The sequence below is a fragment of the Erythrolamprus reginae genome, chromosome Z, assembly GCF_031021105.1.
Source record: "Erythrolamprus reginae isolate rEryReg1 chromosome Z, rEryReg1.hap1, whole genome shotgun sequence".
NCBI classification, from domain to species: domain Eukaryota; kingdom Metazoa; phylum Chordata; class Lepidosauria; order Squamata; family Dipsadidae; genus Erythrolamprus; species Erythrolamprus reginae.
The window spans coordinates 117,373,187-117,400,360 of record NC_091963.1 but is presented as its reverse complement, the minus strand read 5'-3'; the positions used below and the strand labels follow the sequence as shown (position 1 = coordinate 117,400,360).

Below are 27,174 nucleotides of genomic sequence, written 5' to 3'. Positions count from 1 at the left end.
TTACACACAGACACAGACACACACACACACACAGAGACACACACACAGAGACACACACACACACACACACACACACACACACACACACACAGACAAGCATTCCAGAAGCAAAGCACAACCCCAATGATTATTTTTTTGGGAATAATTCAAAGCAATCTCTTGTAGTTAAGTCTGAATGATACATATGTGCTAGAAATAAATAAATTAATGGTGAACCAGTAGTAAAGGGTTGATGTGGAGACAGACTCAATGATACTGGAGTATAAGCAGTCCTTGACTTATGACTGCAGCAGGGATCAGACTTTCTGCTGCTAAACAAGATAGTTATTAAGTAAGTCCCTTCTACCTTATGAGTGTTTTTGTCATGTTGTTAAGCAAATCACTATAGTTAAATGAATTACATGGTCTTTAAATTAATGGCTTCCCTCAATGTTTTTGCTTGTTGGAAGCCAGTTGTGAAGGTCACAAACAGTAATCATATGAAACCTGCCCCCCAACCTGCTGATTGCCATGTGATTATGGGTCATGTGATGGTTGTTAGCATGAGTGCCCATCATAAGTAACTTTTTTCAGTGCAGTTTTAATTTCAAATAGTAGATAAATGAATAGTTCTAAGTTGAGGACTACTTGTATGGTGAAGTGTAAAGAAAAGTGTGACTTGTCTGTCTGCCTGACTCCTACTACATTGGTACAGTAAATAGAACAGCGCTACAATTGCATTGCTTTTCATAAAACTCATTGTTAATTTAGTGTCCCCTGGAGATGATGTGGTGACCCATGGCTGGTTGGGAAGTTGTGTTCCTAATAAAGTTGATTGGGGAAGGCTGCCCAACTTCCATGTGCATTTTTAATTTCCTTATCCCTTTTCAATTTTAGATAAAACTGTCCTTTCCCATATTCATTCTTTATACTTTGCTGTTATTATTTATGGAAGAGAATTGGGTCTGATGGTAGAGTGAATTTCTCAAGCTTACACCACTTGTGCATTTGAACATTTTTTGAAATTGTTGGGATGTGTGTAAAACCTCTTTTTCAGAATTGTATGGACAGATTGATATGTAATAAATTGCTCTTTAGGCATCCCATCCTCAGACTGTTTTCTCTTACCAGCACTTTAAACTTAATCTAAAAAAATATTAGTGATCAATCTTCCTGTCCTTTATGAAAAAATATGGTACTTGCTCATTTGGACATACATCTTGATCCCATGTTCTGGGATTTCCAACTATGAAAGTACATTTTGCTACTTTTATATTGATTTTTAAATTAGTTTTGCCTTGCATGTAAATGATTTGAATATTTTAGGAGTGGACATGGACATGTAAAACATTTGATTGACTTATAACTTGTTGAATCTTTCCCAAGAACATTAAAAGTCCTTCCTTCCTTCCTTCCTTCCTTCCTTCCTTCCTTCCTTCCTTCCTTCCTCTTTTTCTCTCTTTTTTCCTCCCTCCCTCCTCCTCCTCTTCTTTCTTTCTTTCTTTCTTTCTTTCTTCTCTCTTTCTTTCTTTCCTTCCCCTACTTTATTATTGTTATAAACAATCTGACGCGACAAATGCGCCTAATATTCCTTCCTCCTCCTATTTTTCCCACCACAACAATCATGTGAAGTGAATGACTGGCCCAAAATTACTCAACCGCTTAAGGTGAGATTTGAGCTCGCGAGGTTTTCTGTTTTCTAGACTAGTGCTTCACTGAGATAGTCTATCCCTTCATGCTTTCTTAGCTCAGTGTGCTCCATTCCAGATGTCCTCTGGAAGTGACAGAGGATAATTTCACAGGACAAGCTAATATTACCTAGCTGTTGATGGCTTTTCTAATTGGAGAAATCAGTCATAATGCATAACAAAGCTTGCTATTTGCTTTTAGTTTCTAGTTCTTGGTTAAACATAAATTGCAATTTATGCCTGTTTAGGAAGAATGAGGAACACTTTTGGACACTGCTTGGAAAGAATTTTGTAGGGTGAGGAATCTACTTAAATTTCATACATTATTCGCAAGTAATTAATATAATGTTCCTGTGGAAAAGGAACAAAAAGGAAGAAGTGTTCTCTCAAAATTTTTATTCAGAAGGGAAGAAAATAGTGCTATTCCTAAAGACTGTATTGTGTTCAAAATCCATTGTGTGAGAATAAAGGAATGCAGCTTTTCTAATAAAATTGCTTTAGTATTTTTTTATGTTCATGCATAATTTTAAATATCCACAAGATTGTTTCCAAATTCAGAAAGCAAGACCAAAAGGTGAGTTTAAATTTTATTACAAAAGTTGCTGTGAGCATTAAGTTATACCCTATTAAGCATGGTTAAATGAAGAATTAGTAGAGAAACATTTGAAAAAAACATAGCAATCATATTTAGAATTCTGCATGCTGTATTTTGAAAAGAATATAAAAGTAAAGATAGTCCAATGATATGTGCTGTAATTAGGGGGATATATCTGTCTCTTTGATGGAGTACCTGGGTTGAATTCTATATAAATGTAATAAGTCATTTAAATATTGCTAACATATTGTAAGCTGCCCTGAGTCTAAGGAGAAGGGCGGCATTAAAAAATTGAATAAATAAAATAAATTTCATTGACTTTCAGGAAAACTGATTTTTATTTCATTGGCATTTTTATTTCAAAATGTCAATGATCATGCTAGTTAGAGATTATTCGAATCAAATACAACTGAAGAAATTTGGCTGAAATTGCTCATCTATTGTCAACCTGATAAGAGGTGTTGTTTTTTTTAACTTGGCAAAATTGCAGAGCAGTTCCTGCTCCTAGATCTTAAATCTTAAGGTATAAAATGTAAATATGATATAAAATATCAAAGCCATAATGGTGTGACCAGAGCTTTGCAGCTTGACCACCTCTGATACAGACTAATATATTAAGCTTTCTTTTGAAAGATAGGGTGCAATATTTGTGTAAGTGGCTGGACAGATTAACATAAGAAATTCAAGTCCCCTTGGCTAGCAAGAAAATGAAGAAAATAAATGAATTCTGGATGATTACAGAATTATCCAGCTTCAAAATACAGTGGTACCTCTATTTAAGAATGCCTCTATTTAAGAACTTTTCTAGATAAGAACTGGGTGGTCAAATTTTTTTTGCCTCTACTTAAGAACCATTTTCTACTTAAGAACTCAAGCCCAGAAAAATTTTCCCAGGAAATTTGAGAGCGGCACGAAGGCCCGGCCAGTTTCCTGCCATTCCCCCTTTAATCCCGGCCATCTGGGCTGCCAGAGGAGCCTTTTGGTGGTGCTTAAGGAGGCTTTGGCAGTCCAGAGCGAACGAAGCATTTTCCTTTCTCTGGGCGCTTGACAGGGAATAAACCTTTGCCAGTGCCCAGAGAAAAGAAATGCTCCCTTCGCTCTGGGCAGCCGAGGAGTCACCACACTGAAGGAAAGGCGCCGGCTACAAAGCGAGTGAGAGGAGAGGGGAGCCCTTCAGCATGGGAAGGAAGAGGCAGCAGGTAGCAACAGCAGCAGACAGTGTATAGGAGGCAGTCTATGGGAGGCAGCCTCGCACCAGGTGTATTGAAGGCGCAAGCTCCTCCTTGCTGCCTCAGAATCACTCTTTTTTTTTTAAGCCTTAAAGTTTTGGATTTTTTTGATTCCCCTCAACTCACCTTCTTCCTTCAGCAGTGACTCTCCTCTTCCTCCCCAAATTCCGAGCTTTTATTTCTTTCCTAATGGGTTTGCACACATTATTTGCTTTTACATTGATTCCTATGGGAAAAATTGCTTCTGCTTAAGAACGTTTCTACTTAAGAACCTGGTCATGGAACGAATTAAGTTCTTAAGTAGAGGTACCACTGTACCTGCTTCATAAGATTGAGGGTTAAGGGCTAAGGCTGAGAAAATGCTTTGTCTGGGGAGAAAGAATATGGAGTTGTCTGTTAGGATAACCCAACATGGGTTAGTAGAACAATTGAAATTAATATAATGAAATTGAACAGTTTCCTAACAGCATCATCCTTGTATAGATTAAGCTAGGGCAGTGATGGCGAACCTATGGCACGGGTACCACAGGTAGCACGCAGAGCCATCTCTTCTGGCACGCGAACTGTTGCCCTAACTTAGCTCCAACGTGTGTGTGTGCCGGCCAGTTAATTTTTGGCTCACACAGAGGCTTTGAGAGGGCGTTTTTGGCTTCCAGAGAGCCTCTGGACAGATGGGGAGAGGGCATTTTTACCCTCCACCGGCTCCAGGGAAGACTTTGGAGCTTGGGGAGGGTGAAACACAAGTCTACTGGGCTCATCAAAAATTGGGAAATGTGCCATTTCTGGCCTCCAGAGGGGCACGGGGGGGGGAGCTGTTTCCGCCCTCCCGAAGCATTGAATTATGGGTGTAGGAACTCGCGCATGTGCGATACTGCATGCACACACTCTTTTGGCACATGAGGGGAAAAATGTCCGCCATTACTTAGCTAGGGTATGATAGAAATGTTCTCCTTATACTACAGTTGGAAAAATACAGAATGAAGTACTGGTAGTGCTAAAATAGGGAAAGAGCTAATTGGGATCTCTGTAGAACATTTAAACTTTACAGAGTAAGGAGAATTTCTGAAAGTTGCTTCTGAATTTAATTATTTTATTTCAATCATGGTTTGAAACATGTTAAGAGCCTGCTCTCCGTTCCCTGGTTACTTTTCTTTTCAACTGTTTTTTCTTCTCTACAATTATTGATTTAATTAATAAAATGTTCCATATAGTTTGCACGTTTACTACATATATCTACCTGTATTTAATATATATTATTACAGAAGTTTTGGACCTCTTTAGAGGCAACTCCTGAAAACTCACTGTTGGGTATAGAGCGTCGCTTATAACTGGGGATAGCTTTAGCTTATTACTGCATTCCAAAATTCAGTTCAAAAGATCCACATTTGGACCATGTGACTTTTGAGACAAGGAGGTTAATGGTAGAAGAGGAGGAATTTCCTAAAATTCTTTACTTCCATTTCCACTCTTATTTCTTGAGAGGAGAGAGGGAGTGTAATGCTAAAAATTGACCATTACTGCTGATTTTCAGCAGTTTGATCTTAATTGCTGGTAACCTACAAGTGATTGCCAGTCCTTTCTTTAAATAACAAGATTTTTTTTGCTGGAAATTATATAGAATACTTTCTGGATTATTTCAGCTTTAGTCACAGATTGCCCTGGACTGTTTTCAGCCCAGTTGTAGATGCCCCTGTTAATTTTACTGTTGATTTCCACATTAACTGCAGAAGACAGTCTTGTATCTTAGTTAAGAATATAAAATATTAAAAACTGTCAGAAACAACAACATATTATGTTGCATTCATGTTTAATTCCTTCAAATGGTGTCCCACAAATTATTTCTTATCATTTTCTTTCTTTTCTCCTCAAAAAATCCCTTCACAAGTTTAATACATGCCAGAAATAGCAACATCTATATTTGGTGGTGGCACAGTGGTTAGAATGCAATATTGCAGGCTAACTCAGCCCATAGCCAGGAGCTCGATCCTGATCATTTCAAGATTGACTCAACCTCCCATCCTTCTGAAGTTGGTAAAATGAAGAACCAGATTGTTGGGGGCAACATGCTGGCATTTGCACTCTGAGAATGCTGTAAAATACAATTGAGTAGTGAATAAATGCTATTGCTATTTATATTTAAACTTAAACCCCCCCCCCAACTTTATTCTTTCCTTTTAATATATCATAGCCTATCACTTCCCTCTGAAAATAAAACAAAAAATCTATTTCATTGATTGCTCACATACCTTTTGTAGATCTCCAGAGCTCAAACTAGGGAATGAGAACAGACCACTCAACCCCTTGGCATCCCTGCAGGCAATGTAGGAATGGTCCCAGAAATGGGTCCTATTTTTAGAGTAGCCACAATTCATTGCAGCTTCTTCAAAAACGGAACCTGCTACTAGGACAGAGAACCTTTTTTTCCTTGGGTGCCAAAAGAGTGTGTCCGCATGCTATCGCACATGCATGAGTGCCCACACCATAATTCAATGCTTAGGGAGAGCGAAAACAGCTTCCCCTGCCCCCTGGAGGCCTTCTGGAGGCCGGAAATGGCCTGTTTCCCAACTTCTAGTGGGCCCAATAAGTTCGTGTTTTGCCCTCCCCAGGCTCCAAAGGCTTCCCTGAAGCCTGGGGAGAGTAAAAATGCCCTCCCCATTCCCCTGGTGGCTCTCTGGAAGCCAAAAACGCTTTCCCAGAACCTCTGTGCAAGCCAAAAATGAGCTGGCTGGCACATACATGCATGTTGGAACTGAACGACGGCAACAGCTTGCGTTCCAGTAGATATGGCTCCGTGTGCCACCTGTGGTACCCGTGTCATAGGTTCACCATCACTGTACTAGGACATTATCATGAACCTAGACAAGCCAAACAATGGAGTGGTCTCTTCCTTTTCCTAAACATGAGCTCCAGAGAGCTACAAAGATAGCGTTGTGAAGACCCAGCAGCTGTGGTCCCCGTCCCCCCGGCCTCATCCCCAAAGCCTGCAGGGAGCCAGTGAGAAGGGTGGGGGGATATGTAGCATCATCCCTACAATCAGTCGTACAGGTGAATGCATCTAAATTTTGTGCATGTAACCATGTGGAAGCTGCAGCAGTTATAATTTTGAAACGAGTCCATAAATAGCTTTGGAGGGAGGGAAGGTCTGTCTTAACTTCATTAGTTGTTAAATATGCTACAAGTCGTCCTTGACTTACAACCATTCATTTAGCAACCATTTGAAGTTTCAACGTCATGGACAAAAATGACTTATGACTGTTTTTCACACAATCATTGCAGCATTCCATGATCATGTGATCAAAATTTGGATGCTTGGCGACTAGTTTATATTTATGATGATTTATTTATTTATTTGTTTGTTTATTAAATTTGTATGCCGCCCCTCTCCGCAGACTAGGGGCGGCTCACAACAGCAACAGAAAAACAGTGTAAGATACAAATTCAATAATTAGAAAGCTAAAAACCCATAACTTAAAAACATTCACAAAACATACCATACATAAACAGTATAGGCCTGGGGAAGATATTTCAATTCCCCCATGCCTGACGACAGAGGTGGGTCTTAAGGAGTTTGCGAAAGGCAAGGAGGGTGGGGACTGTTCTAATCTCCGGGGGGAGCTGGTTCCAGAGGGTCGGGGCCACCACAGAGAAGGCTCTTCCCCTGGGACCCGCCAAACGACATTGTTTGGTCGACGGGACCCGGAGAAGGCCAACTCTGTGGGACCTAATCGGTCGCTCGGATTCATGGGGCAGAAGGCGGTCCCGGAGATATTCTGGTCCGATGCCATGAAGGGCTTTATAGGTCAAGACGAACACTTTGAATTGTGACCGGAAATTGATTGGCAACCAATGCAGACTGCGGAATGTTGGTGTAACATGGGCATACTTTGGGAAGCCCATGATTGCTCTCGCAGCTGCATTCTTAGATTGTTAGGTCCTGGCAGTGTGATGTTCATGTGATCACTTTCTGATAAGCAAGATCAATCAAGTGAAGCTAGATTCACTTAACAACTGTGTTACTCACTTAAGAATTGCAATGATTCACTTAACAACTGTGGCAAGAATTCACTTAACAACTATCTTACTTAGAACAACATAAATTTTGGACTCAGTTATGGTCATAAGTCAAGTCAGTATCAGACTTGCAAGATTCAGTGAAAGAAGTCTTGCCATAAAATAGAATTGGCTCATTTGAGTCCTTCAAGATTGGGCGGCATAGAAGTCAAATAAATAAATTTGGTTTTATCTCCTATCCAATCTATCTGGGAAGGCTGATATCGGCTGTGCTGAAAGTGAAGCTATCTCCAGTCCACCATTGCTTCTCCAGAAGTCCATTTTCAAACAAAATCTTAATTTAAACAATGCATTTATGTTTTCATAAATTGGTGGATAATTTAATTTAGTTAAAGACGAAAGCTCTGCGCAGCTTTTCATGTTAAGGACTAACAGATCTTTGTGGGGACTTCTTTAAAGCTGAACATCTTGATGAGTTGTACTTCAAAAGGTTTCGTGGAAGTCATGCCTACTCCAAAATGTGAGGAAATTGATTGTGGTTCCACCAGAAGCATATGGTTGCGAAAATGCCTGATTAGAAGATGAGATCCAAGTCACAGCATTTCACATTGCTGTCCAACCACAAGCTCATTGATTGATCTGGTGCCAGTCACCCCCCCCACCCACCCCAGTTAATTTCACAAGATTATTGTATAACTAAAATTGGCAAGGACTGTGCTTGACCCTTTCCTTACATTGTAAATATGAAGTTGTAGAGCAAAAGCACTTTGCACATGTTCAGTAGCTCTTTTTTTTTGGTTCTAGTGGTTCTGAGGGCAATCTTCCTGATTAGTTGTAAGTTTTCAGGCTTCAACCTAAGATGAATAATTCAGATTTCTATTTCCCCCCTGTTAATTTTGTATGTTAGGAAAGATGGTAAATGCTGGTTTTTCCTTTGAATCAGTTCTTGATACCCACATTAAAAACCTATCAACAAATATCAAGAAGTGCAAGATGGCAGTTGAATGGTTTCCATAGCAACACCACATTTCTGTCTAGTTCATTCCCAGTCACAAGCAAGCCCTTTTCCCTCTTTACGAAAGCTAGATCAACTGGAATACAGCCTCTTTTGTTGCCGCTGAGCCCTGTGGATTTAACTGGCATGTCTAGATACGTTCAGGTGAAGTGAGGACTTTCTGTCTGCTTGTTTGGGGGTTTTTCTCCCCCTTTCAGTCCTTTTTTTCCTACTACAGTTTTGTATTACACATGGTGGAGGGGAAAAGCTTCCTATTTTCTTGGGGCTTTTTCCTCCTGTGCTTGGAATTTTTTTGCATCCGCTTTCATTGATCCTTGCAATAATGCAAAAATTAAATCTATTGTTGTTATTGTCTGCATTTTAAAAGGCACAAGGGTGTGTGTGTGTGATCCTTATGCTGTGTTGAGTAATACTAACAAGGCCACACTTTTTTCTTAAATACTAAATAATAATAAATAATAAATAATAATAAATAATAAATAATAATAAATAATAAATAATGCTCCAGAGCAGGGGTCCCCAAACTTTTTACACAGGGGGCCAGTTCACTGTCCCTCAGACTGTTGGAGGGCCGGACTATTAAAAAAACGTGTGAACAAATCCCTATGCACACTGCACATACATTATTTAAAGTAAAAAACAAAATGGGAACAAATACAATATTTAATATTTATTCTTCCTCTTTCTCTCTCTCTCCCTTTCTCTCTGTCCTTCTGTCTTTCTAGTTCTCTCTCTTTCTTTCTGTCCTCTCTCTTTCTTTCTCTTCTCTCTTTCTCTCACTCACTCTCTTTATATCTCTCCCTCTTTCTCTCTCCCTCTCTCTGTCTCCTCCTTTCTCTCTCTCTCCCTTTCTATCTCTCCTCTTCCTTTCTCTCTCCCTCTCTATCTTTCCCTCTTTCTCTCCCCCTCTCTCTTTCTTTCTCTCTCTGTTCTCTTTCTCTCACTCACTCTCTTTCTCTCTCCCTCTTTCTCTCTACCTTTCTTTCTCTCTCTCCCTTTCTCTGTCCCTCTTTCTTTCTCTCTGTTTCTCTCTTTCTTTTTCTGTCCCTCTCTTTCTTTTTCTCTGTCCCTCTCTTTCTTTCTCTCTGTCCCTCTTTCTTTCTCTCTGTCCCTCTTTCTTTCTCTCTGTCCCTCTCTTTCTTACTCTCTGTCCCTCTTTCTTTCTCTCTGTCCCTCTCTTTCTTTCTCTCTGTCCCTCTCTTTCTTTCTCTCTGTCCCTCTCTTTCTTTCTCTCTGTCCCTCTCTTTCTTTCTCTCTGTCCCTCTCTTTCTTTCTCTCTGTCCCTCTCTTTCTTACTCTCTGTCCCTCTCTTTCTTTCTCTCTGTCTCTTTCTTTCTCTCTGTCCCTCTCTTTCTTTCTCTCTGTCCCTCTCTTTCTTTCTCTCTGTCCCTCTCTTTCTTTCTCTCTGTCCCTCTTTCTTTCTTTCTGTCCCTCTCTTTCTTTCTCTCTCTTATCTCTGTGTGGGGGGGAGGCGGCTGCTTGAAAACCCCTGACCTCCATCGCCTCCCCCCCACGGCACAAGGCGAGCACACCTCGCCGCTGACACAGGCGGCGGGGACTGCCCTGTCCCCCCTGCGCAAAACTACGCAGCCCCAGATCGCTCGCTTCTCCAGCCAGCAAAGCCGACTGCCCGGCTTTGCTGGCTGATGCAGGAAAGGAAAGCATCACATTTAAAAAGCACGCCACTTTCTGGGACTGCGGCGCCGTGGTGGCCTTCAAGCGCGGCCCTTCGCGGCGCCCCACCACCCGTTCCTGCAGGAAGAGATTGGGCACTTTACCGGGAGGTGGAGGCGGCGTGGGGCCGGACGCTGGGTGCCGGGGAGGGTGAAGGAGTGGACGCGCCTCTCAGCTGCAGAGCGGAACAGGGGTGGAGATCAGCGGCGGAGTCCGGCGTTGGGGGCCTGGGGCCATGCAGGACCGCTCATCCAGGCTTGCCGGTCCACGCGCGCCTGGATGAGCGGTCCCGCATGGCCCCAGCGCCGGACTCCGCCGCTGATCTCCACCCCCGTTCCGCTCTGCAGCTGAGAGGCGCGTCCACTCCTTCGCCCTCCCCGGCACCCAGCCACCTCCACCTCCCGGTAAAGTGCCCGATCTCTTCCTGCAGGAACGGGTGGTGGGGCGCCGCGAAGGGCCGTGCTTGAAGGCCACCACGGCGCCGCAGTCCCAGAAAGTGGCGTGATTTTTAAATGTGACGCTTTCCTTTCCTGCATCAGCCAGCAAAGCCGGGCAGTCGGCTTTGCTGGCTGGAGAAGCGAGCGATCTGGGGCTGCGTAGTTTTGCGCAGGGGGGACAGGGGGACAGGGCAGTCCCCGCCGCCTGTGTCAGCGGCGAGGTGTGCTTGCCTTGTGCCGTGGGGGGGAGGCGATGGAGGTCAGGGGTTTTCAAGCAGCCGCCTCCCCCCCCCACACAAACTTAGCCATGGTGCACTTAGCTGTGACTTTCAGTGGACAGTTTTTCAATTGCCAATCGCCTTTTCATGAATTTCGCGTCCACTCACCGCGGAGGAGGAGGGGAGGAGGAGGTGGAGAGGCAAGGGGGCGGGGAGGAAAGCGGGCCTGCAATTGGCCAATTTCTTTCTCGCCTTTAGGGAGAGGAACTGTTGCTGCTCTGCCATAGGGCAGCAACAGTTTCTCTCCCTAAAGGCGACAAAGGAAGGGGCCAATTGCAGGCCCGCTTTCCTCCCCACCCCCTTGCCTCTCCACCTTCTCCTCGCTGAGCAGCCGACCGCGGTGAGTTGACAGGAGATTCGGGAGCTTATTTTATCGACCAGTAAAATCTCGTGAGCTTGCCACGGGCCGGTTAAAAGGCCTCGTTGGGCCGCATCCGGCCCGCGGGCCGTAGTTTGGGGACCGCTGCTCCAGAGTATGGCGATAGTACATGTTTCTCATCACTACATTGGAAGCTGTTTGGTGACAGGCTTTGCGTACAAGGAGGCCTATTGTCCATGAGGTTTTCAGATAAAAGGGTCATGGAAACAGGAATTGAAAAGTCTGTGCTTAAAATTGTGGAACTTGATGGCAAAATGAATGAACAAAATAATGCAATTTGGCAAGAGCATTGTTATAGGTATTCCTAAGGCAAGAATATTTGAATATTACTGAACTACAACTTGTAGCATCATTCACTAAAGCTTCTGGGAATTGTAGTGCATATACCTGGAATACCTTAGTTACTCTGCTGGAAAGCATAGCTCAAGGCCACAGAATTGTGCCTAGGGAGAAGAACTTGCAAAGAACCTCCCAATGTGTTTGTATATGGAACTTAATTTTTATCATTTTTTTCAGCAGTTCAACCTGTTCCTTTTATTAATGAGTATTGTATTAATGAATATAGGTGGGAGTGGCCTAAGACATATAATAACGTTGTAAAGTATCATTTGATAATTACATTTCAACTTTTTTGTGAATGTTTTAAGACCTTTTGCTGTGAATTGTTTTCAGTGCGTATGTAGGTGGGTGGAAAAGTACTATTAGCATGAATTAAATCCGTACGTTTCTCCCATTGTGGAATAATAAAATTGCTTGTTAAATGTTTTACATTTTTATTTGGTTTCATTTTGCAAAGCAAAATTCCTACCTGTCTTGCCAAAAGCAACATAAGAAATTTATTCTGTACTCAGCATGCCACATATTGTGGATTAGAGTAAGGGACAGATGATGAAAAATGTGGTCCAACAATTAGAGACCTAAACTTTGGAATATTACCTTTTATACTAAAATTCAGCAGTAGAATTTGTAAGCCAGAGCTTATGTCTTCAGTACACTTAGTGTTGACATTTTCCTGTGTAAATAAATTAACAAGATAGCACCAAATTTTCCCCACTCAATTTGATCCAGAATTCAAACTCACTCAGAGGAGTAGAACATACCAGTTAAGAAATATATGGGCAATTTGTGCTTCTTAGCAAAACTCAATATAGTTTAGCACTTCTAAGAGCCACTTTTTCCTTGCTATGTAGATGATCATTTAGGAGAAAAAGAAATGGCTCTCTGAAATAGAAAAACAATTTATTTCAGAATTGCTGGTCAAAATATGAAATATCCACTTCCATTACCAAGGCATCTTGACATGGTAAAATATTTTGGGATGGGAGCAGTAGGACTGTGGTAACTGTGTCTGTTATTTAATTTCTGGTTAATCCCCAGGCTAAATAATTTATATCATTTTTCCTTTTCTTCCTTCAGTAGCATCTCTGTGCAATACAGTGTGGAGCACTTTTCTCAACTCCAAATTTATTGGAGCATTCAAGCAGAGGCCTGAAAAAAGGGCAATTTTTATTCTCTTTCCCCTTCTTGGCTAACTTTGTCTTCCATCTCTTAGGCTACAAAAATATTCTGTAATATTTTTTTTTAAAAATGATGTTTATGAGAAAGAGGAAAAAATTCCCATCAAATTTCATTGTCATCCAATGCTTTTTAAAGGACCAACTATTTTGTCATTTTCTTTGTTCTAGATGAAAATACTCTTATTTCATATTTGAATATCAAAATTCCTTACCAGGCAGAAATAAAAACATTTGAATTTTATTTTGATCATCTGAGTTTGTTTCATATGATTTAATGAAGAATCAGTGGTCCTGAAGGAGGTAGGCTATAATTTTAGGACTCCTGCAGAATAACAAAAAAAATTGTTGCCTAAGTCAATTTCTAACTAATTCTTCCCAATTCTTGGAGATCAAGAACAAACAAAAGTAATATTAAGCTTCCTTAACAGAACTGTGTATAAATTTAAAAAAAGAGCACTTCACAGCATCAGGGGGGTATAAACAAAGCATGTTGTTTGAATTGTTAAGGTAACCATGTTGCTACCAAGGCTGCTTTAGAAGCTTTCCTGGTTGTTACTATGCATGAGTGTGTACGCATGTACAACCAATTCATGCACATTGCTTTAATGATAAAAAAGAGGCACTTCACATGTACTACCCTGCCTGCAAAGTACCTCTTGCATTGATTGTGCACAGCCTTCCCTACTAATTTGTAGAGGAAGAAATGGGGAAAATATTAATATTCTATGGGGCTGATCACTTAATGGGAAGTACTGTACAACTTTGTAGATGGCTTCAAACACCACTAGGTGGTGCTGCTCAAATCTGGATGGCAAGGGCAAGTTACTAGGAGGTTTGGGGAGATTTCTCTATGGGGTATTTTTTTGCCTTTCGTTTCCCCAGACATTTTCATGATTCACCTATTTTTCTTACTGTTTTCTGCACATTCAACTACAGTGTGAGGCAAAAAAAAAACATCTAGTGAAAGGGAGAACAATAATCAGGCTCCTCTACGCTCAAATCATGTCTTTTACTGTGTGCTGCAGATCTTGTGTTACATAAGAAAGGGAGTGCTCCTGGGAGAGACCAGAAAACCCATCTCTTCTAGCATTCTGTCAGATGTGTTGTCCTAACAGATGCTGCTTTAAAGCCTATAGCAGGACTTTATCATTATTCATAGGCAATAATAGGTCTATGTTTCTTTGCTACAATAGTGTTTCTCAACCTGGCTGTTGAATTCTTTAAATTGACACACATCTTAAGGTTGCTTATGTTGAGAAACACTGTTCTAATGTGTTTTCTGCATACTGAAAGGCGGTTTGTATAATATTATTCTCTAGCACTGCCCCCTTTTGATTTTAATCTTTCTTCCCTTATTTGTGGTGTACCTGTTTGGGCAACTTATATCCAAGCTTAAAATTTGCCTTTAAGATTATTTACATGCCTCTAAATTTTGTATGAAACTAAGCTAAAGTTATTTATTGTTGTTAGCCGCCCCGAGTCTACGGAGAGGGGGGGCATACAAATCCAATAAATTATTTATTATTATTATTATTATTATTATTATTATTATTATTATTATTATTATGAATACTGTAACAAAAAAAGCTTTAATCTTCTCAGACAACAAGGTACAAGCATCCACATCATGGAATCTTATAAGACTAAAAGAAAGGCAACCTAACATTGGTCTCAGAGTTTTCATAATTTCTCATCTTAAAGAAAAATAACAATCAAAACATTGGCAGCATGTTTTCTAAAGAATTATGGCAATAGATACTGCATATTGTTTGAAGGAGAAGTAAGAATCAGATGCTTCTTCTTGTTATTTTTGGGGATCTTTTCCCTTCCCCCTTTCTTTTCTTTTTCCTCTCCTCTCCCCATCCCATCCTATATTTATGAAAAATGATATAGGGGTATCTTTACTACTAAGCTCAAAAATTCATTTCATTTTTTCCTTCATTATATTATGTACAGTATAGCTACACTTTACTTGGGGACTTCTATTAATGCTGTATTACTATACAGCTATTACTAATGTGCATCTATAAATCAGGTATGTGGAAAATATATTTGGGAAATATAGGGACAGACTTAACTGCCTAGACCTCCCAAGGCGTTCCCACATCATCTTGTGTTCTGCTTCCTGTTCCTTAGGGTCCTTGGACCTGTTCCGTAACCACCAAGTCCCTGCAGGCCTTTCACCCCACTCCCTTCTCCCGGTCCTCACAGGGCTTGGGCCTCCTTCCCACCCTCTATCACAACCTTACACTTACCTCTTTAATCTCTTCAGAGCTCAGGAGGTCAGGGGAAGGAAGGGGAACAGGCTGTTCCTTTTTCTAGGCCATATTTTGCAATTCCAGAATCCATCTGTTAAGAGTTCCAAGTAACACCTCCAACGAAAGAAAATTCCAAAGCATGAGTTTCCTCAAAGTTCCATTTTATTAGAGATGTCAAATTGGCACATTTGCGAAAACCCGAATCTGAAAGCTTCAATGTTTTCCCCACCCAAAGGAAAGTTCAAGCCTTGCCCAACACCCACAAATCCATCACATGGTCCAATCAATGCAGCATCCCAACTGGAGATGTTTCCTAAACACTCCCCTCCAGGTACTAACTTCAAACAGTCGCTTACTGACCTGTCATATGTTGAGGACTACCTGTAAATGTTTAAATGAAAAAAGAGAAAAGTAGCAATCAAACTGAGATTACCTATACAGATTGCACAGATAAACAAATAGAAAGAACAGGCAATTGAAACTATGCACTCACCTCTTTGCTAAATTTAGGAGATATGGTGAAGTCCTTCTCCCAGAGTACAATAAATGAATGGCAGCTGATCATTCCTCTTATTCATCAGCCAATCGAAATGGAAATAGAAACTCCCATATACCACCTTATTCCAGATGGACAATATAGTGATTGGCATGGTTCTCTATGACAAAGGTTGGCAGTATTTTTCTACAGGGCAGTTTTCCTTCAGGGATTAAATATTGTGAATAATGAGAGTAAATGAAACAAGGTATAATCTCCCCCCCCCCAACACCCAATTATGTTCTCTCCCTCCTATTTTTTTCATAATACCCAAGTTTCTGTTATTGTTATTGTTTGTTTCTTTGGAAAGAGGAAAGGAACATCTTACTAGAGAGAGGAAGCTGTTCTAAGGATCTGTATTTTCCAGAAATCAGTGGTAAATGTGAATTTCTGCCTAACAGTTTCATGTAGGACTCAGTTTCTGAGTCCTTTGTAGAAGTATAAATATAGTTTCTGAATGCCAAACCTCTGTGTAAAACAGCTGCTTTACCACTAAGCTCCATTCCCATCCCATGTAGAAGACCTGTATCCTCAACTATAACAAATATCTTGCCAGTCATTCCAGAACATGCAAATATGCCATCAGTTGGCTGAACTGCGTGGGCAGTTGTTGTTTTTGGAGAGGTACAGCCAAAAAATACTGCAATTGAATAGAAGCCCGTATGAAAATGCATGAGGTTGGAAATCCGATAGAATACCAGAAGAAGGGATGGTAAGCAAAAAGGTGATGGATTGCACAGAGATGGATATACTGTCAAAAAAGATAGAAGGGAAAAAATATTCAGAATATTATAAGATACGGAATTTTTTTTATAATTGGCTAGAGGAAAGAAAGGATAAAAGAAAAGAAATTACATAGAAAGATAATCCAATAAATTAATAAATAAAATTCAAAGATAAATATGCAGATATGTAAAAATGCAAAGCATTACGTTAACAAAAAATAAGGTAAAAATAGAAAATTCTCTGATTAAAATTCTGAAAGAGCAAGGAATGTAAATTCCCAAAATTTATGTTTTATGTTTTTTCCTTTGTTTTGTTTGTCATTGTTATGTTTGTGTATGTATAAAAAGAATAATAAGAAAAATTAAAAAAAAAAAGAAAATGAATGAGGGTTCCCTATTGCTGCCATCTCTAACATATTAATTTACAATTTTGAAATGTATAGATAAATTAGCAAAAGTATAATTAACTTCCCCATTTTAGGTACCCTAGGATTATTGTCCTAGAATTCCCCAGGCAAATTATTGTTGAGAATTCTGGAAGTTTGTCCATTTGTTTAAAGAGCATTTTAGATTGTAACATTAGAGAAATGTTGAAAAATGTGTCTTTGGCGGGATGCTCATCAACTGACTCATTCTTATCTTTTTTCTCAAAACTATTTAGATTTAATTATCTAAGCGGTAAAAGGTGAGTGGAAATTCCTAACATAGTAGAGCAGACAGTATTACTTTAGACTCCTGGTGAAGAAATAATAGTTCTGAATAGTTCTGTGTTCACTTTTTGTAAATAGAAACTTAGCTTACGAGAGAGAGGGAAATTCCTTTCTGAGTCTTTAGAATGCGTGTTGGCTTTACGGGTAGTTTCTAATGCAGTTAAATATTATTAAATATAATCCCTACTGCCATATGGTGTGGTAGACAGGTCCATTCTAGCATTTTATTTTGCTACATGCATAAATTATGCTGTACAGTGATCCCCCGGTTATTGTGTCCCCGACCATTGCGAACAGGGTAATTTGCGATTTTTCAACCCGGAAGTCAAAACACCATCTGCGCATGTGTGCCCTTTTTTTCTATGGGCACGCATGCGTAGATGGGGCCCGGCAGATCAGCTGCTGGGCGGCTTCCCTGGGTCTTCCCCCTCTTGCTGGCGGGAGGGCGAGCAGCGGGCATCAGCAAGGAGTTTCCCCACCGCCCACGCAAACTCCTCGCTGCCGCCCGCCCTTCGCCCGCCCACGCCGTTCATTCTCGCCGCTTTCGAGCTGAGTCCTGAAGCGAATTCGCTCCGGGACTCAGCTCGAAAGCGGCGACAGCCAGCGCGGAGAAGCCGTTCGCTGGCGCTGGCTGTCGGCGCTTTTGAGCTGAGTCCCGGAGCGAATTCGCTCCGGGGCTCAGCTCGAAAGCGGCGACAGCCAGCGCGGAGAAGCCGTTCGCTGGCGTTGGCTGTCGGCGCTTTTGAGCTGAGTCCCGGAGCGAATTCGCTCCGGGACTCAGCTCGAAAGCGCCGACAGCCAGCGCGGCGCGGCTGTTTTAAAATGTCGCCGCCGGCATGGGGGGCTTGCCAGCACCCCCCGGACCCCCAACCCGGGTTTGGGGGGCTGCTAGGAAGCCCCCCATGCCGGCGGCGACATTTTAAAACAGCCGCGCCGCCCCCAATCTTCGGCTCCTTGCTAGCGCTGCGGGAGTAAAAACACCATCTGCACATGCGCAGATGGTGTTTTTACTTCCGCAGCGCTACTTCGCGAAAACCCGCTCATTGCGGGGGGTCCTGGAACGGAACCCTCGCAACGAGCGGGGGATCACTGTATAATATTTCAGATTGCAGAGTTCTTCTTTACATTGACCTCTTTGGTAACTCATACACTTAAACAGTAACATTGTAATTACTTCCTTGTGATTTGGCTGCCATTTATTCAAGATTTGATAAAAATTGTACTGTCCAGATTGCTTTCTTCCTAAAACGATATACTACGGAACACTTGCTTCTCTTTGCCCCAGAATTGCTGAATATAGGAGTTTACTCATGAGCTTATGGTGAGAGACTGAATGATTTCATGGATGCAGTATCGATTCCCATAATTAGCCCTAGTAAAGAAGCCTAACATCATCACCATCTCAATCTGAAGTTGCTCCTTTTTATTCCCATAAGCTTGATTACCTTCTAGTGATTTAGATTGAGAAATCAAAGCAAACCCTGATGAAATTTTGTGACTGTAGCAGCTTATTTTCATCTCTGCCCAACAACATACCGTAGGAAAAAATAGAGTCCCAATAGACGTTGCGTCCAACGACCCTGGCAAAACCTTGGCTCTGTTAGTGTTTGGCTATATGTTACAGGGTGTTGCACATTAATTGTAGTAATTCTGGGATAAAACTCTGGACCATAGAACTAACTTCTATGCTTAGTTAATGGTTCAGTGGACCTTATAAATCCCCAAAGCTAAATTAATTAAGTGAAGTGTTGCTGAGTTAAGAAAGGTTAAGTGTGTTATGGAAATAATCCATTATGTTTACTACACTGCAAAAGGAAGAATAGCCACACTTTTCAATAAATAGATATAAAAAAAGAATATCCAGTTGCCATGCAAAGTTATCTATACATATGTTGAATTGATCCTTCTTTCTCAGGATATAAAAGTAATGTAAACCAACATTCTGGGATTTGTTTGAATGTCAGATTTCTAGTAGGCCATGATATACCTTTTCTCTTTCCTTTGGGATCAAGTGGCCAGTATTATCCTGAACTATTACCTTTATCAGAACAATTTCCTTAAGTTTTTTTAAACTTGATATGCTTCACTACTGTACCTACCATCCCTGTCCTATTGTCTTCTTTTGTTACTTTTTATCATTACTTATCTAATGTTTTATTTGTACAAATTATCACCCTATAATTGTTTGACAAAATAAATAAATATGCATAGAAAGAAAGAAAGAAAGAAAGAAAGAAAGAAAGAAAGAAAGAAAGAAAGAAAGAAATTTATTAACAAACATGAAGGAGTGAAAATAATATTTTTTTGGGAAAGTGCCGCACAATTCAAAGTATGTGTTTTTTTATTGTAGGGCCCCTAGCTGCTTGGTTCCTGTAGTAGGATCTCACCTCTGAATCCTGTTAATCTTAGTTAGGTGGTGATTGATCTTTTTCCATTTATCATCATACTAAAAGATGGATAGGTGGGTAGGATATTGTACAATGAATGGAAGAGTAGGCGTTCTGAAAAAAAAAGCACAATTGCAAATGGAATTTATGAAAGAATGTGCTATTTTTGAACTTGAACCTGATATACAACAAACACATTGAAATTGTTAGCTAAGGGGAATTATTATAACTCAAATAATTTGGGACATAGGTTTATTCATCCAATCAGATTCAGGCTTTAATCATGCTTTGCTAAGATATGGTTTAGGGCACAATTGCTCACAGTTACTATTCTTTCTGTTTTCTGACTTCCCTTATTTCAGGGAAAAAACAGTGAGTTAAGCAACAAAGCATGACCTAATATGTTCTTAGTGTATACATTGTAAAGAAAGTTATTCATTGTGAATCTTTCTACTATGTCCTTTTAGAATTATTGCTTCATGTTAACAATGGAATTATATCTTTCCCCACTCCCCAAATATAATGATGGCCAACTAACTTATAATACAGATCTCAATCAGCACTATTAATTATAGTTGCTAAATGAAGCTTCATTTCCAGGGATAATTTATTTATTTATTTATTATTCAATTGGATTTCCAAGCTGCCATTCTCCTGCCGACTCAGGGCATAATAAAGTCAATACAATACAAAATCTGAGAAATCCAATATAAACCCTAAAAAACAATTTAAAACCTAATTAAAATCCCACATACTATAAAACATTTAACTAACATTCATTCATAATCATTCTTTCATACTATTGGCCGGAGTAAACAAATAGTATTTGTTTAATTTCTACAAAACTATTACTAAACCATTTGTTTAGTTGTTCTTATGAAGAAACATCGTAAGAGCATTTTCCTCTTGCTTTTGAGCTTCTCAATCCTTCTGGTTGGCTAATTTTAGAATACCAAACTAATCAGACATTTGGTATAATTTGGTTTCTTAAATCTTATAATGTGAGATAACTGGGTTTTTGGTATCAATGCAATCAATGATCCTCTTGTTGGATTCTCAGATTAGACCACACAATTCTGTGGAATGATGCCATACCAGAATACATGACAAGGTAGCTAAGAGTTTAATTAGGTATTTATAACAGCAACTCTATACAGCCCAGCTTAGCTTTATAAATATAAACCAGTGGCAGATAATGTTACAAAGCAACTACTGGTCCATCTAGACAAAATAAGAAATAACATCACCAAATACGCAGCTGTTTGGAAAAACGATGTCAGCTAAATTTCTGAATTTTTTGAAGAATGTAAAAACCATAGTGCTTTATAGTTTGCATAAATAAAATTCCAGCCACAAATCTTTGAATATGCAGTGATTTTACATTTATTTTTTCATCTACTCTTTTCATTTTTCTTTGTAAATTGAATATGTTACAGTATAGGTTATCTGAAAAAGAAATAACCCCCTTTATTCCTGAGTGTAACAGGGAAACATCACCAAATACTGTACCTTCTAAAGCAGTGTTTCCCAACCTTGGCAACTTGAAGATATCTGGACTTCAACTCCCAGAATTCCCCAGCCAGCAAATGCTGGCTGGGGAATTCTGGGAGTTGAAGTCCAAATATCTTCAATTTGCCAAGGTTGGGAAACACTGTTCTAAAGAATAAGGTTTATAGAAGCAGATGTGAAGAATTACACAAAACAATGAAGTAGAAAATGAAAATTCCATCCTGAGAGAGCTATTTGTTAGGTGATTGCATTCAGTCTTACTTGCTGGCTTCCTAGAGACTTCTGGCTTGGCAATGAAAGGAAAAAAAAGATTAAAAAATGATCACAATAATATGTATTCATCACAGGGAAAATGTTGCTTGTGCTGGGACAACTATTCTCTTACATCACTCTGTTTTTCTTCTTTTATAAACAATGGGAAGAAATCCTCAATCTTTCTTAAATAAGGTATTAAAGGGAGGGGTGAGCTCTGCTGGTGATATAAACATGCCGACTTACACACATGAGTAAGGAAGGAGAACAAATAGTCCTAGGATAAAAAAGAAATAGGACAAAAACATAAGAAACAAGTTTAGAACAGTGCTGCATTTAATAAAGACAAACAACGCATATTTAAGCTGTATCACACTTTTTTATATTAATTATTTTAAAGTTTTTTTCTGCATATCTGTTTCATTCTTTTGTTTGCTATATTTGGGGACTTTTTGTTTTTCCTTATTTCTGCAATACTTGATGCACTTTTCTTTTTTGAGTGTTGTTGGCATTCGAGCAATTGTTTACTGCATGATAGTTGCAATACATTCATTATGGAAAAACATTGCATCTTCAGTTAGATTTTTTTTAATACGATTGATGGGTAGGAAAATGTAATATTGTACTAACAAAATCTCTCTCTGTGTATGTTAGTGATTTCTAGTTCCCCAAGATAGAGGAATAACAACTAAGATCTGCCTATGTGGTGGTCGGTTGGTTGGTCGGTCTATCTTCCTCGAATACTTGTTTAGATTTTGAAAATAAAGTGCTTAATGAAGATCTGCACACGCATTTATATTTTATTGCATTATCCAGGGCTGACAGGGATTGGTTTGGTAAAAGATGAAAAGCCTTGTGGTGTGTGACTGTCTATCTAAAACTAAAACCAAGGCAGAGTGGGATGAGAGGGATATGTAGTATCTGCTTTCCTTGTATTGTGACACTCTTCTTTGACTTGATCCAAAAGGCGAGATGGGCAAGAAGAAGTGTGTGGATGGATGAAAGGGCTCCAATGGTTTCCCATCCACTCATGTCTACATAAATAACTTCTCTGACGTTGTCTAAAGGACATGAGGTGGAGTGTAGACAGAGGGACCGAGTAGGCTTAAAGTCTATAAATAACACAGGGCTATTTTAAAACTCTGGCTTTTAAATAACATGCTGGTAAATACAGGCCTTGCTCTTGACCTGCCTAGAAATATCCAAATGGCTGCAGGGATAAGCATGCTCTGATCTATTCCTGTAATACGTGGGATAGGGGGTACGAGGAAAGTAATCTAGGGTACATAGGGAAAAGTTATAAACAGATGGTCCTCGACTTAAAACCGTTCATTTAGCAATCGTTCGAAATTACAACAGAAACACTAAAAACATGACTTACAATTAATCTTCCTTCTACCACCGTCACAGCATCCCCAAAGTCATATGATCAAAATTTGAGTGGTTGGCATACATGTATTTATGATGTTTGCAGCATCCCAGGCTCATGTAATCATCATTTGATTTTTCCAGCTGTCTTTTAACAATTAAATGGGGGGAAATCAATTGGAGAAGCTGCAATCATGAACAACTGCAGGATTCACTTAACAATCAGATAAAGCGGATCATAAAATCACCCTCCTTGCTTAGCAATAGAAATTGTGGTTGTAAATTGAGAACTACCTATATACCAAGTCAGGCTATTAATAATACAGGTAGTTTTTGATGTAAAACCACATTTGAACCTCTAAAGTTGTTAAACAAGACAGTTGTTAAGTTAATTTTGTCCCATTTACAGCCTTTCTTGCTACAGTTATTAAGTGAATTACTGCAGTTGCTAAATTAGCATAGTTGCTAAGTGAATCTGGTTTTATTGACTTTGCTTGTCAGTAGTTCACAAATCACAGCCATTATAAATACACGCTAGCTGCCAAGCGCCCCACATTTTGACCAAGGGGATATTATAATGATTATGTGAATAATGGACATAGGTTTCGGTGTCATTATAATTTTGAATAGTCACTAAACAAATAGTTATAAGTTGAGGTTGACCAACCTATATGCATCCTTCTTTTCATTTACTTAATACCCTGTTTCCATCAAATAATAAGCCCAATTGGGCTTTTCAGAGTATGGCAGTACGGCCAAGTGCTTATTTCAGTGTTCAAAAAAGTATAAGACAGGGTCTTATTTTCAGGGAAGCATGGTAGTGGTTCTCCAGTATTTTATAGAGTACTTCCTAGGCCTATCCTTGTGATATAGCGAATTGAATTTAAATCTTTAAGCATCAAAAAGTATGTTTTGTCTCTGAATTGTGATATGTGTCTAGTTTTCTGGGTCATATTAGAAACATAGAAGACTGACGGCAGAAAAAGACCTCACGGTCCATCTAGTCTGCCCTTTTACTATTTCCTGTATTTTATCTTACAATGGATATATGTTTATCCCAGGCATGTTTAAATTCAGTTACTGTGGATTTACCAACCACGTCTGCTGGAAGTTTGTTCCAAGGATCTACTACTCTTTCAGTAAAATAATATTTTCTCATGTTGCCTTTGATCTTTCCCCCAACTAACTTCAGATTGTGTCCCCTTGTTCTTGTGTTCACTTTCCTGTTAAAAACACTTCCCTCCTGAACCCTATTTAACCCTTTAACATATTTAAATGTTTCGATCATGTCCCCCCTTTTCCTTCTGTCTTCCAGACTATACAGATTGAGTTCATTCAGTCTTTCCTGATACGTTTTATACTTAAGACCTTCCACCATTCTTGTAGCCCGTCTTTGGACCCGTTCAATTTTGTCAATATCTTTTTGTAGGTGAGGTCTCCAGAACTGAACACAGTATTCCAAATGTGGTCTCACCAGCGCTCTATATAAGGGGATCACAATCTCCCTCTTCCTGCTTGTTATACCTCTAGCTATGCAGCCAAGCATCCTACTTGCCTTTCCTACCGCCCGACCACACTGCTCACCCATTTTGAGACTGTCAGAAATTGGTTGTATTGGGACCAGAAGAAGTTAGACGTTTCTCTGTCTTGAATTATGCTGTCTCCCCTCATTTTAATTCTCCATCTGGAAAATGGAATTGCAGTGACCTATTTTGCAAAGCCACTTTGCATCTGAAAATGATCCAGCAATCCACTACTACGCATTTAGGCGGTTCTACTGTTCTGCCCTAATGATGGTATGGAGGAACTTAATGTAAAATCTTGTGCATGAACAGGGATAGATTCTTGTACTCCATACTTTGCAGTGAGGGAACCAAAGAAGGAGAAGAATACAGGTAGCTCAGTATATTTAATTGTACTCATAATGGGTGACAGGAGAGTTTGTTTGCTTGTCTTTTTGTTTAGCTGCCCTTAAGCGACTCTAGGCAGTGTACAAAGATTAAAAGACAAAACCACAACATACAGCTCCGGCACCAAAGGATAAAAAATTAATTCCATTCCCCAAAATGCATGCTAATTTACCCTCCTGTAGCAAAGCTAATCTACCCTCCTGTCATCCCCGCTAAGTAAACCAGACCAGAAAATCAATTTCAAAGGAAGACCTGGAACTACTTTTATTGAAATTAGCCATAATAAAAACATCTTACAATTCTGATTGTGCTGTAGCTCTTTCCCAGTGCATCAGAGGTGGTATCCGCCTGAGCAGCTTCTGAATATTGTAATATTGCAAGTGGCTTAAAATTGTTTCTGGGCTCTTTGCCTAGGTAACAATTCTTGCATATTTCTATCAAGATAATTTTCCTTATTCCGATCCAAATATCTGGGAAAACAACCAGGTCTCAGTGCCTTGCAAAAGACTTACAGGGTTGGGGGTCATTTGCATCTCAGGCAGGGGGAAGTTGTTTCATGAGCAAGCTTTGCCTCTTAGAAGGCCCAACTCCAAAGTACAATAAGAGGACATTGTTTGATAAAAGGGCTGCGTAGGAAGTCCTTTTTGCTAGATCTGGTGGGGCAAACAGAGACAATGGAAGAAAAGCAATTCTGCAAATAGACTGGCCCTATGCCATGTAGGCTTTATAGATTTAAATTCAAGGAGAAAAAATTCTACCAAGTTTAGAATACCAACTTTACCCAAAAAAGTCTATGTGAAGAGAAGCAGATGTTGGCTTTAGTCGGGCAACACATCGGCTTGGCTCTGGTCTATGCTTCTACCTCTCAGCTCTTCAGTGTCCCTCTCTATTCTATACTGTAGGATAGGCAAGTCCAGAAAGTAGGTGAAGCTTGAGGAAGAGCTATTTTTAAAAGAGACCTAGGAAAAGATCAACTTGAACCTGTTGATTTAAACTGCAAATCTCAGATCTATTGCCATGTGATCAGATTATAAGGATAACTTTATTTCTTTTTATAATATATGATTTCAATGTCACAAGGAAGTATGTAGATAAATAATATTATTTTATCAGCAACATTAGGTTAGCCCTGCAGCTAATTCAGCATTGTTGGTGCTAAATCACTTACTTTTTTCCTGCCTTTATTACTTTTATAAATAACTGGCTGATAACCTGGCATTGCCCGGGTATTTATTTATCCAATCCTGTACAGTATTAGACAAAATACTATGGGGGAAAGACATTTCTAGCACTCCTAAAGCGTGTGTGTGTGTGTCTGGAACACCTGAAGCAATTTCAAGCAAATTTGGTACACAGATGACTTATTTCCGGAAACAAATATTGTGGGGGTAAGAGAACCTTAGCACCCCTAGGTGTGTGTGTGAGTGAGTGTTTGTGTGTGTGTGTTTGATTGCAATTGCTCACTGTGTCACAGCTGTTACATACACATTCCTAGGGATGGTGTTTGTTTCCAGGTAGTAAGTCATCTGTGTACCAAGTTTGCTTGAAATTGGTTGAGGTATTCCAGTGTTATACTGGAATACACACACACACACACACACACACACACACTTTTAAAATATATATAGAAGATTCTAGGCAGCAAGCATATCTGATACTTCTTCTGCCCTCCTACTTTTCCCCACAACAATAATCCTGTGGGATGGGTTGAACTGAGAGAGAGTGATTAATCCCAGATCACTTAACTAGCTGGGACCAGAACTCACATTCTCCTATTTTCTAACCTGATGTCTTAACTACTAGACCAAACTGGCTTATTGTTTATTGGAGCCCATAAGTCAGATGCATCCCCTTAGTATAGTAAGGGGAAGACTATATGCAGATCTACATAATTATGAAGTTCAGGAATATTGCATTTACTTGTGTGGAAATATTATTTTAAATTAGTATTTTGCTGTAAAAGTTTGTTCATTGCCATTCCTTTATTCTAAGTACAGTGGTACCTCAAGATACGAACTTAATTGGTTCCAGGGGGAGGTTCGTAAGACGAAAGGTTCGTAAGACGAAACATTGTTTCCCATAGGAAACAATGTAAAGTCAATTAATCCGTGCAACAAAAAAAAACCCTGCAAAAAAACGCTGCCGCCCGGCTGTCACCTTTTAAAACAGCCGGACGGCTTCCCTCTCTCTCTCTCCCCTTTCTCCCTCCTCCTCCTCTTCCTCCTCCTCCCGTATTCCGCCTCCCTCCCAGCCTGCTAGGCAGGCCAGTGGTCCTCGTCACGGAGCACAGCCATGTGGGCTCCGCTCTGTTCCCTGCCGGCCCGATTGAGGGGCCGGTGGTCTCCGCCAGGGAGAGCTTCCTGGCTTTCGTTCTTGTTGGATTCGCGAACTTTCATGCCCAGGAAGCTCTCCGAGCTCGGGAAGGAGCCCACGGTCAGTCGGCTGCGGGCGGGAGGAAAGCGAATGCCACGGGGCTGGGCTCGACTTCCCTCTTACCAGCCCAGCAGGCAGCCGCCGCGGAAGGCTCCGTTTTGTTCCCTGGCAGCCACGGAGCCCGGCCCCGTGGGCTTGGTTACATCTTCCGCTGCCAGCCAGGCAGCGCAACAAAGAGAGGCATTCGCTTTCCTCCCGCCGGCCCCTCAATCGGGCCGGCAGGGAACAGAATGGAGCCTTCCGCGGCGGCTGCCTGCTCGGCTAGTAAGGGGGGGAGCCGAGCCC

The 27,174-nt window shown here is 40.3% G+C and overlaps 1 protein-coding gene across 7 annotated transcripts in view; it reads left to right on the top strand.

Moving 5' to 3' along the window:
• Positions 1-27,174, top strand: part of HDAC5 (histone deacetylase 5) — a 148,742-nt gene that overhangs the window by 9,385 nt on the left and 112,183 nt on the right. The window lies entirely within an intron of this gene.